This window comes from Anopheles funestus, chromosome 3RL (assembly GCF_943734845.2).
Source record: "Anopheles funestus chromosome 3RL, idAnoFuneDA-416_04, whole genome shotgun sequence".
In the NCBI taxonomy this organism is placed as follows: Eukaryota; Metazoa; Arthropoda; class Insecta; order Diptera; family Culicidae; genus Anopheles; species Anopheles funestus.
Window position 1 is genome coordinate 37,919,815 of NC_064599.1, and position 12,969 is coordinate 37,932,783.

The following is a 12,969-nucleotide window of genomic DNA, read 5'->3' on the forward strand; positions in this document are numbered from 1 at the left end:
TTGTTAGTAAACAACCGTCATACGTCACAGGTTCATGACCTGAGCCACTCACCGAGAATGTCCTTTTCACGCCAAGCCAGTTTTGCTTCGACATCAAATGAAACGCCAAATTGTACGTTATGCAAATCCGCGCACTATCTTTTTAAATGCCCGCAATTCGAAGGGATGGACCCGAAGGAGCGTCACCGTTTTACCATGTCCGCGCGTTTATGTTTGAATTGTCTGCGAGAGAATCACAGGGCTCGTGATTGCCCATCGCCGCACAAATGCCGTTACTGTAATGCGGCACACCACACGAAATTGCACTACGTACACAACACCACTAGTACTACTGCACTTCCGCACCACACACCCGACACCACTAGAGATCACACAGCCACCAACAACGCACAACGCACTTTTGCAGCAGCTTTGCAGCAAGCACCCGAGCAGGTCTTACTCCAAACTGCGTTGATCAACATTATTGATGATTTCGGAATAGCTCATCCTGCGCGAGCGCTGTTGGACAGCGCATCGCAGCCGAATCTAATAAGCGATCGACTCGCTCATCGGCTACGTTTAAAGAAAAGTAATGTGAACATTACTATTGTTGGAGCTGGGCAATCTACAAAAACAGTACGTGAATCCGTACACGCCCAGATTGTCTCTAGATCCAGTTCGTTTACGGTGAACACCGAGTTGTTGATCGTAGACAATTTGATTGCGAATATTCCGACGCGCGATATTGACCGCAACGATTGGACCATACCACCTGGTTTCGCTTTAGCAGATCCGTTGTTCGATAAAGCTGCCCCCGTTGACATCATTCTTGGCGCTCGTCATTACCATACAGTTTTCGAGAATGCATCTCAGTTCCATCCAGCACCTCATCTACCCGTCATGATAAATAGTGTCTTTGGTTGGGTAGTGAGCGGCGCAACGTCCGTTGGAAGTTCTGCACCTAAAACCGTTTCCAACGCTTCGTATAGGGTCGTCTGTATGGCATCTTTGGAGGAGTCGCTACAACGATTTTGGCAATTAGAAGATTTAACGGTGAATGACGCATACTCACCGGATGAACGGTATTGTGAAACCCTTTACAAGACCACTACCAAACGTGACGACACCGGCAGATATATTGTACGCCTACCAAAGCAGCCTGACTTCGATCAAAAGCTCGGCCTTTCTAGATTACAGGCCATCCGTCGTTTCGAGCTTCTTGAGCGGAGATTGGAACGCGATCCTGCACTTCGAGAATCATATCAAACGTTCATGAAGGAGTATTTGGAACTGGGGCACATGTCTCGTATAAGCACTGAATGTGACGATACAGCTGCTTATTATTTACCACACCATCCAGTTTTTAATGCATCAAGTACCACTACAAAGGTTAGAGTTGTGTTTGATGGCTCAGCTAAAACGTCGACTGGACATTCACTGAATGAAGCTTTACGGGTTGGACCCATAATTCAGGATGAACTCATCGACATCATTCTTCGTTTTCGTACCTACAAGATCGCTGTTGTAGCTGATATTGCAAAAATGTATCGGCAAGTCATTTTGCATCCCGATGATCGAAAATTGGTTCGCCTCTTCTTCCGCTTCTCACCGCATTCGCCGATTGAATTGTACGAGTTGAATACTGTGACATATGGTTTGTCTCCATCATCGTTCTTGGCCACTCGTACATTGTTGCAGCTGGCGGAAGATGAAGGTGCTGATTATCCACTTGCTACACCTGCGCTGAAACACAATTTCTACGTTGACGACTTCATTGGTGGAGCCAACAGCGTGGATGAAGCTCGCAAGCTTCGTCAGCAGCTATCTGAGTTGCTATCCAAGGGAGGGTTTGAGCTCAGAAAGTGGACATCCAACTGTTTGGACGTGCTTACCGGTTTACCAGTGGAACACATCGGCACACAGTCATCGCTGCAGTTTGCGCCGAACGAGACGGTAAAGGCACTTGGCATCGCTTGGAAGCCCGAACTCGACGTTTTGTGTTTCGAGTCGACGGTAACAATGGAAACCACCAGCATCACCATGCGGTCCATATTGTCAAACATTGCTCGAATGTTTGATCCTCTTGGGTTGATCGCTCCAGTCATCATACGCGCGAAACTGCTGATGCAGGAGTTGTGGCTGCAGAAAATCGGGTGGGATGATCCGGTTCCTGCACATATCTGCAACAAATGGAAATCGGTTACTGACGACTGGAAGGATTTGGCTGACTTCAAAAGTGAACGTTATGTGCTTTTACCTAACTCTGAAATACAGTTCCATATATTTGCAGACGCGTCAGAGGTTGCATATGGTGCCTGTATTTACGCTCGTTGTGAGGACCAGCAGGCACAGGTACGAGTGACTCTGCTCGCGTCGAAATCTCGGGTGGCTCCACTGACACGTGTTACGTTACCGAGATTGGAGCTTTGCGCAGCCGTGCTAGCAGTACATCTGCATCATCGTGTTCGACGGGCGATGAAAATCGATGCGACCGAATCGGTTTTCTGGTCGGATTCAACTGTGACGCTAAACTGGATTGCGTCTCCACCCAACACCTGGAAAACATTCGTGGCGAATCGTGTTGCTGAGATCCAGAATTATTCGCATCCCCGACAATGGAAGCACATTCCCGGTACATCGAATCCTGCAGACCTGGTGTCCCGAGGGATGTCCGCAGCTGAGATGCTGAAAAGTTCGATGTGGCGTTGTGGTCCCGATTGGTTGGCTTTACCTGCCTCTAACTGGCCTATTTCGAATCCATCACTGGCTACTGAAACGGATATGGAAACTCGTCAGGTGAGTGCTGCAGTCGCCAATATACATACCATTCACCCTTGGTTCAATTTGTCGTCGTCATATACCAAATTGTTACGCATAATCGCATACTGCACACGTTTTATACACAACACAAAACACAAGATACGTACGCAACCGTCAGCACCGTTTACCTCCGCTGCATTGTCGATTACACCCAAGTTCATCGAAGCAGCGAAAATCGTACTATGCAAACTGGCGCAGCAAGACGAGTTTTCATCGGAAATCCGACTACTGAAAATAGGAGAAACCGTGGGAAAACACTCACCTCTAAGACGGTTGAATCCATTTCTCGACGAAGAAGGAATAGTACGAGTGGGAGGGCGTTTGAAGCTTGCACAGCTTCCTTACCAGTCTAAGCATCCCATCGTGCTCCCCAAGAACCATAAGCTAGCTCATCTCATCGCAGTCCACTACCACGAAAAGCTTATGCATGGCGGGGGAAGACTATTGCTTTCCCAGATACGAGAGGAGTATTGGCCACTCGACGGACGACGTCTAGTGAAAGGAATAGTAAGGAATTGTTTTCGTTGCATACGACAAGATCCGTCGCTTACGCAACAACAAACGGGACAACTCCCGTACCAACGCATCACCCCAAGCCGGCCGTTCTCCGTAACCGGAGTGGACTACGCCGGGCCGTTTTACCTCAAACCAACACACAAGAGAGCTGCTGCCACTAAATGTTACTTGTGTGTGTTCGTGTGCTTTTCAACCAAGGCGGTTCACCTGGAGCTGGTTGGCGATCTCACCACTGCAGGATTCTTGGCCGCTTTGCATCGGTTTACATCCCGGCGCGGATTACCATCTGATATACACTCGGATAATGGGAAAAACTTTGAGGGTGCAGCACACGAACTTAATGAACTGTTTGAATTGTTTCAGAACGAACAGCTACAAAACGTCATCGCATCCAAATGTTCCGACTTGGGTATCACTTGGCACTTTACCCCACCTAAGGCCCCACATTTCGGTGGATTGTGGGAAGCCGCGGTAAAGACGGCCAAACGACATCTCTATCGGCACCTAGGCAGTTCGAGGCTGTCGTATGAAGGGTACTGCACCATTCTGCAGCAGATAGAAGCGGCAATGAACTCGCGTCCTTTGTTGCCGCTGACGGATGACCCGAATGATCTGGCGGCGCTTACTCCTGCGCACTTCCTTATTGGCACGTCGATGCATGCGGTGCCTGTTCCCGACTACACCCGCTTGAAGGCCTACACGTTAGACGAATTGCAGAGCTGGCAATTGCTTGTTCAACGCTTCTGGAAGCATTGGGCAACAGAATATCTGCAGGAGATGCAGAAGGATAACAAGGTGGTGAATCGTAGTGAGATAGTACCTGGCAGACTGGTCATCCTAGTGGACGATTCGCTTCCCATCACCCGATGGCCCCTCGCACGCATTGTCGAAATACATCCCGGAGAGGATCAGCTTACGCGTGTAGTGAAGCTGAAAACGGCGAAAGGTATAATTACGCGTCCAGTAACTAAAATTTGTCTGTTACCTGTTGCGAAGCCGTCTGCTTAGTAGCACGTGTAACTTGTTTTGTTTTCTTTATGACGTTCTGTCATGGGGGGGAGTATCCCAAGCAAAAAGTTTCGACTTGTCAAGAGCAAATGACAGAACGTCTCCCTCTAAAAAATATTCCGTGCCTGCTCGCACTTACACTGAGCGAGAGTCGGTCAGAAAGCTCGAGTCGTGTCTGATGAGTTTTCTCATGCCGTTCGCTTCTCTTGCGTTATGCCCTCTTGCTCGTACTCACGCTCGTTCTACCGTCGATACAAAAGTGTACAATCCGAGCGGTTGTCAGACTGCTCCAAACACCAACAAGAACAACAAATGCATTGGTTTACAACAACAAATCGAAGCTATCCGAGTTGTTCGCGGGATCGTATACAGAATCGCTGATGAATCGCTGTACATTTGCTTTCTTAATTTTAATCATTATTATTAACATAATTATTAGTTCATATTAAGAGAGGCGAATGCACAAAGGCATCACACAAAAATAAAACAACAGCTCATGCTCATGTGTCGAAGCTGTTGCTGTTTTCTACCACGATTTTGTTATGAGCTAATAGACGTTTTGGGCGTTGGAATCCGATTTGATTATACGACCGTGAAATAATGAGCCACCAAAGTACTAGTTCGTCATATGCTCACACTGCAGAATTATCCCAACATTTGTATCATGTGTATACGTCTTATCATATGGATTGAAGCATATGCATGGTGATCCCAATGATTCAAACGATATTTTTATCTTAAGGAATGTATGCATGGCTGTGGAATAATAGTCATAATAGACTGAACAATACAATTAAAACAACATTGAAAGTCATTGTGAATTGAAATATCTACACACAGCTATGATGTGTTAATGTAGCTCTTTTTAAGTTTCATAACATATTTTGGAACACGTTACAGCTTTCTTTGTGTTGTGAAAGATAAACGGCTGTATCAGTTTAATATGTCTAATAATTCTATTTGCATTTCTCTTAATACAAATCGAATGCGTGGCCAGTGTTCCTCGAAGCATTCTTCTAATGCTTGTCTTTGCCGGCCAGAGTTGCTGATCACAACATTTCATTTGCCATCGATCCTTTCATTCAATTGCTCATTGCATTGGATTGCATTGCACCAGCTAAGCCCGTGAGCCGAACTGTTTCTGTAGGATGCGACCGTAGCGACACTTCCTGGAAAACTAATATTAAGTGCAAAACATATCACAACACAGCTGAACGTAACATGGAACACCTGGAACATTCTCTAGCGTTTCCTTCTTACCAGCAATCGATGCCGTTCGAAAGATGCTCAGGCACTTTAAATAAAAGGCGCGTGTAGAAATTGAAACGCAATGAAACATTTAACAGTGCACTGTACATGAATGTACTTCGCGACATCTGTAATGATCCTATTCGGTATCAAGCAATAGCCAAGAATATGTACGATTGATAATGTTCTGGTATGGCTTTGCATATTAGATGTCACGAATGCCTACGAAAAAAGGAATGTTTATTTTAACAACAAACCCATACATAATTCAACAAATATCATTGTAAAATCGCCAAACTAAAGCTACGTAAAAACGGTCCGTGTGCGAGGATCACCATTCTATGTTCAAAAATAAAAACACTCGTACAAAATACACCAACCTAAAAAACATTATCGCTCAGATCAGCGCACAACATTTTGATGCATCGCGCATGAACCATCACCAACAATAGAACCATAACAGAACAACTGATGGTACTTCGTTCGAGGCACTGCACGTAGAACAAAACCTGGTCCGTATCAATCCTTTTGGCGCCAAATTGTTGGTACCATCGGTTCGCGGACGCCTGAAACACCACCTCCAAATGTAAGTCTGGGTTCGATTCCCGATATTTCCTACCATTACTATCTTTGCAGAAAACACACATGGGCGAGCTGGCAATATCACTCCAGTATATGACTAATCATACTTACCCTTGCGCACATCGCGCGAGGATACCCTAACCTTAAAATAATAGTACGGTCTAAATCCTATACCACTAGTCAAAACGAAACAAACCGACAAGCCATAGGCAGAACGAACGAACGAACGCGATGCAAGACACACCAGCGCAGAACAGAACTCGCGAGTCGAACAAATACTAGAATTAGCAGGAGCAAGCAAGAGAAAAAAAGACGATCGACCGCCACACATAGAAAAAAAGTAATGTAGCAACGGCTGTGACAAGCTTTTTTGCTTTAATTTTGAAATTGAGCTTTTTGCTAGACATCCGCACGATGACAGCAAAAATCCTGCAGTCCTCCTGCTGTTTGTACGAGACTGACTGATTGTCGGAACAAATAGCGGAAAACGTTTCGGTATACGAAATATAGGTCGAAATTTATGCCGAAGTTCATTCAAAACGTCCGATTGGGTATGTTGACGCGTAGACGTCAAGAGGGCCATTTGACGAAAGCTAGTTTCGTCAAGTGAGTAGTGAGAAAATAGTGAGTAGTGAGATGGTCTCTCACGATAGGAACACTCATGAAAAAACTTATAAATAGGGCTAGAAAAATGGAATAAATCCTTTACATTTTGGAACCTCGAAAAACTACAACCTGTTTGGTAAATATCGCAACAAAAAATCGATCCGAAATTTCGCGAAGCTGTTCATCGGGTACAAGTACAAGATCGGATACGGAGCAGAACATGAAATTCGAAGGCATTAGCTAACCACAAAAGCAAAATGCTATAAAAGGTGCCGAGCAAGGAATAAGGTCACTTTACAGGGTTTACCAGCTCATTTTTCACTATGATTAGAATTATTTTTGGTAAAGGTTTATTTTAATACACAAGGAAAGGAAGTGTTGATCATTGAGATTAATCTTTTTTACGTTTGGTGGCTTATCTGCTGATAGTTTTCCATACAAACGCACGGTTTTTTTTTAGATAACATAGTCTTTCTTATAAAAGTTTTGATCAGGTGCTCAACAAATTTAAAAACAAACCATTTCTTTTTCTTTGCTATAAGACTTTACTCCTCTAGTGAGCAAAAAAAATCAATTTCAAATGGAGATGAATGTTTGATCTGTTTCTATAAAAATTTAAAATGTTCGAAGTAATCCAATTTAACATCTTTTATGGAAAAGCGATTAAAATCAAGAATTTAACTAAAGACTATTTGAATGTTTTTTAAAACGCATTAACACATACCATCAGCTAAAAATTCAGATATTTTTGGTATCTTTCCTGAGTATAATACATGCGAAGATCTGCACTTGGTCACTTAAGACTGCTTTAAGATATTTGAATTTCTGCTCCTGAAGGACCTGTTATTTTATGCGCGTGTTTTAAATAATTTTCAAGTACAAAACTTAATTAGTTTAATTTTAAAAAAATCGATTTAAAATCGATTTAAAACTAAAACATTATCCGTAAGGGCTGCTGATGTGTGATGTGCTTAAAAAATATTAGAATTAATGAAAGGAGCAGATAAGAATTTAATAAATTATTGGCTTCAAAACAATGTATACGAAATATATAAAGTTTCTCTCAATATGTGACTAACAAGCTTGAAATAATAATAAATTATTGACATGCCAATTGAACATCTTAAAACTATTGTCTTATTACGGTTCATTTGTACCTTCAACTAAACCTAATTCTGTTCACCAGAAACGAAACAATACAGAAGCTCTACACCTTCTACCTCATAATTGAAAAATTCTTCCAGCTTTTCCCAAAAAAATCCCAAGCTTAAGATACCCTCAGCCGAAAATATATAGCCTACATAACCCATTCTTTTAGCTTCGATCGAAACGAAGAAAAAAAAGAACCCTCCAAGAGGAGAGGGTAAAAGGGAACTTATATTCTACATCCCCAAATTTATGGCAGGTGCGAAAGAATGTTGGCGACATCCGGATCCGTTCATCCAGCCAGTCCCCGTACCGGACGGGGGTTTCGAACGGTACCGAAAAGTGTATTGAACGATAGCATCGAGGACGCCACAAAGTGTCCTTTCAATGATCCACTCGTTGACTGCAACTATCGTACGAACGAAGCATCAACACGGAGCAAGACACACTCAAGAGCATCGTGCGCAAAGCGATTGCTGTTGTTTTGAGTTTTCGTTCCCAGGGTGAAGGGTGTAGAAATGAACGCACAACCAAATACTCAATGTACCTTCCAATCCTTTCCAATATTGATTCTTCCAAACAATATTTGCTTGGTAGTGGGTTGCCCGTAATGGTAGAAAATATCCATAATATTCACATTCGCAAACCGAAGCACAGCGTTGTGCGATTTGAGTAGACAAGTGTGATTTTTATTTTTACCATTTGGCAATATGACAGAATATGCTTATGCAAAAAGGAACAACACACGAGGGGTATAAAATTTCTTATTTGTTCTTTTCCGTACGCATTGATGGCTCGTCCAAAAAGCTTTAAAAGAGAATAAAAACTTTTTTAATACGCCTATTGCGCAAACCATAATCAAATCAAGCTGCCAAGATAGCAAACTTCTGTTTTTGTACGATAAGTTTCTTTTAAAATATATCCAAAAAACCCCTCAACCTCAAAACGCACTTCAAAGCCAAACACATAAATATGTTTTTTTCCAAGAGTGGAAAAAAATTACCAAAAAGAAAAACACACTATTACCCCTATTTTGTATCCTATGAAAGTGTACAAACCCTCATCTGGAGCAATATCCTCTTCAGCTTCGCAGTTTTATTTTCCCTTTGATATATAATCAAAACGTGATAGCTTCCGGTCCACGTTTTATCATTTTTTTTCTTCTGTTGTTGCTGCTCTAATATCTTGTTTTATTGCAATTCTTGTTGGGATAGTTTCCAACCTTCATCCAAAAAAAAACGCCACATATGGGAAAACTTATGCTTTCAGGAAACAATTTGCGGGTGTATGTGCCGAAAATGTGGATATTACCTTCTTATGGGCCCCGACAAATTTTGAATTTATACGATTTTACACCTGTCTGATTTTTTTTTAGTGAATCTTTTTTCCCACCCGGAAGTGATTTAAATTTTTATTCATTTTTATAATATGAACACAGCCAAAAAAAATCACACGTATCTAACTTACAATGTATCGTAGATCGTAGCTGGAATACAAATGACCCTTAGTTTGCCCTTACCTGTAACGAGAAAAAAAAGAATGTAAAAAGAAAGCAATATAAGACACCTGTCACTAGAAAAATGACCATTACAACGGTAGTGATTAGTTTACTTCGCCGGCACGCCGGCGAGCAAGATTCATTCGTTACCGGTAACCGGCAAAAGGCTTGACCGTCGCTCAAATAGCTACTTTACTTAACCCATACGGTAGACAATCTAGGTTGCAAACGTACCACATCAACGATGGTTTTCTGTCCGGAACCCGGGCTCGGAAGCTCGTTTGAAAAGACAAAACGATGGTGTCAACTGTTACGGTTGGTTGTGTCAGTTACTGGGCAATGCAAATGATAGCAGCAATGGCAGCTTGAAAGGTTTTTTTTCGGTGCTAATACAGTGCAAAGAGATATGTTTAGATGAATTGGAACGGTTTGCTTACTGATGAGAATTAAAATAGATTTTTGTAATTTTCTTTAAATTAAAAGAAAATGTTTAGTGTGGAGTTTTTTCATAAAAAAAAACTTTTATTAAATAACTAATTAACAAAATTATACAAAGCGTAACCGTACTTACTTAAATTTCACTACACTGTACAAAGACAACCATTCGAATAAAACAACGCTCGAGGTTCAAAATAAATTTGCCTTTTCCAGCCACAGCAAAACATTCGACGGTTGTCCTTTTACCGGATCCAAACCCACTCAACAACAGCAGCAACCACTGCCGAATCAACCGAACACGTCGAGCCAATTGCAAATGAACCATGTACACGTATGGTACGAAATCGTTTCCATAAGAACCGATACAACCTTCCAGTGCCGGTGTGAGCAAAAGTACTCCTGAAGGGATATGTACGCGGTTTTTCGGAAGCTTCACTTCACCGCACTGGACCAGCATTTTCCCCAAAAGTGAATCGAAATGGTATCCACTTCCCTACACGCAACCTGCCCGTGTACAATGAATGAAGAGTAATTGCTAGGCACCGGTATGCTTTATAGCAGCTAATTTAAGCTTCATCTGACAGACATCCGTTTCGGAGGGCAAAAAAGCAAAAAAGCCATCGCCGGTTTGGACAAGGAGTACAAACTCGCAATCGGTAAAATGGCGATTTACTGACACACTTGGCATTGCGTTACTGTGGGAAAATACGCATTCGGTTGTGAGGACGTGCTCGCTTAATGTGTATCAAATTTTACTCACCTCCTTCCCATTCGTTTGACCGGCAAGTTTTATAAAGCATTTTATTTTCCTACCATTTTTCTCGTCACTTTCTTCAACTAGCTTTATCAATTTTTTTTTTTGCAGCTGCCGCCCCATTTTCGCTAAACATTTGCAAAGTCATTTTGGCATCATTTTTTAACCAACTAAAACTTCATCCACCCTTCGCGTCCTGCCAGTTCGTACTGGTTTCTACGGATAGTGGGACGAATTTTGCGCCCTATCTCGGTTTGGGCGTACTGACGCCAAAAGCACAACACAACAACAATGACAACCCACTCGCCCATTACCACCCATTTACCCTCCCGTCCAAGCCCATCCACCCAACCCACGCAGGATACAGGAAGCAGCGCTAATGATGACACGACGTTTATAAATTACCCAATTTATGATTTTTCCCATTCATTCATTGCTTCTTCCAGTCTGTTTTTCTTTTCGCTTTTTTCCTCTCTTCTTCTCTATTTCCATCCATCTTCAGGCCCTAGTTCCCGTTTGCCATTTCCTTGGCTGTAACTACACACAAACACCGTCACCATCAACGGGGGATGCGAAATAGAGTAAGTTTTCCTTTCGCCCACACCCCGGTTTCGTGTGCTTTTCCTAAAGGTTTGTCATCATCGGCACCGAATGTCGCATCATTCGGCCGCCCGGAAATTGTCGTAAAGATGGAAGTGAAAAGTTTCCCTCCACCCTGGTCTAAACTACCTACCTCCCCCCCCCACCCCCCCCCTTTTCACCACACAAATATCCTCGCACATCGTAACGATTTACCGCACAGTAATTCGAATTCGCTGCCTGTTGTTTTGTTGCCTTTACTTGCAATGCAGTTTTTCATGCCGTTTGTCCCATCTGTTCGTGTTGTTGTTTTTTTGTTGTTGTTGTTTTGCTTCTTTCTTTCATTTTCTGTTTATGCTTTTTTTTTCTTTTGTAATCGGGTAGCCATTTCCAGAGGTAAAAGAAGCGATGGAATTCTCGAAGACAATAGGCGAAAGGTTTTTTTTTTTTGTTCATCCGCCGTACTGCTCGGCTTTCTACACTCTACGCTCGTTTGTGCTCCACGCCGTATAAGCTTTTTGTTTGTGGTCTCGCAAACAACAAAACGACCAACAATGGTATGCGCACGGTACAAAGAAAGGGAATCAGAAATCCAATGGATCAGAACTCACCGTGAACGACAATCCGGCGTGTGGCTTTTTCCGAACCAGACAACGGTTGATGGGAAAAATCGCGGAAAAGCGAACGCCATCTAAATCCACCACTAAGGAATGTTCACCCTCGTACCTTGTCCTTCCCTCCACCACCCTTTTCCCCTTCTCCTACCCTCTAAAATGTCCCTTTTGGGTTGGTGTTTACGTGTGAACGTATGCTGCAGTCATCGGTACCGGGATTTTTCTACCCCATTGTACCGTGTGTACCATTCATTTTCCATCAGCAAAATTACAAGCGAGGAAAAACCGCACCGTGCGACATTTTCGCGGTGGTACATTTTTTACCATTTTTTTTCTCATTTTTTCTCTTGTTCCCTCTTGTCGACTTCATCTTTGTGGGGCTGCATTTTCTCGGCAGGGTTGCATCATGCCGAGTGGCATGACTGGAGTGGTGCATGTACGGCTTACGAGGCACGGACTTCTTCAGGAAAACCTCCACAACCCAAGATAACAATCGGATGTTTTGCTGTGCTGGGAAAAGCCAATCCATGAGCTGTTTTGTTTTGGTTTTTTTGTTACACAGGCATGAAAAATAGCTTCATTGGCATTGTCATTGCCGTGGTATGACCGCTTTGGTGTGCGGAAAAATGATAGGATGATTTCCAAATTTATTATTTCAACACAAAACTGGGCTGAAGGATTTCAATACATGAATAGGCATCAAAGCTGGCAAACACAAAACATCTTTTACAATAGTTTTCGTTGTGAGGTTTAAGGCATCACTGTAAGACAAATATTTTGCTTCTCTCTCGCGTTCTTCTCTTTCATTAAGATCCTTCTAACATGAAAAAAACCTCTACTAAGATTCTCAACCATTTCAATGATTTTGTTTTTATTTCCAAAGATTTGTTTCTATTTTCTTTGGGTTTTTATTTTTTTTTTTTTTGTATCTCTAAATATAGTTTTATTGTTTACTACAAAATACAATAACTAGAGACTTTTTTATTGCACTGAAAAAAAATCCTCTACCAAACAAGCTTTCCATTTGCTCACTGCACATTCTCTAATGGGAAATGGGAGGAAAAAAATCACTCCAGTAAATGAGACTAAGCGTTGACAAATACAACCGGAACTGATAAAAATGACACAGACAGACCCGCTTACAAAACCCTGCAAGGACACTGGAGCGTACACAGTGCGGA

General features: G+C 42.5%; 1 protein-coding gene and 1 long non-coding RNA gene across 12 annotated transcripts in view; both read right to left on the minus strand.

Moving 5' to 3' along the window:
• LOC125767667 (RNA-binding protein Musashi homolog Rbp6) overlaps nt 1–12,969 on the minus strand; it is a 594,718-nt gene that overhangs the window by 461,933 nt on the left and 119,816 nt on the right. The gene's annotated exons all lie outside the window — the stretch shown is intronic.
• Nucleotides 2,498–4,330, minus strand: LOC125767716 (uncharacterized). Its single transcript, XR_007418814.1, has 3 exons — nt 4,301–4,330; nt 4,136–4,245; nt 2,498–2,749 (listed from the first exon to the last, which is right to left on the minus strand). It is a non-coding gene; the product is annotated as an uncharacterized LOC125767716 (long non-coding RNA).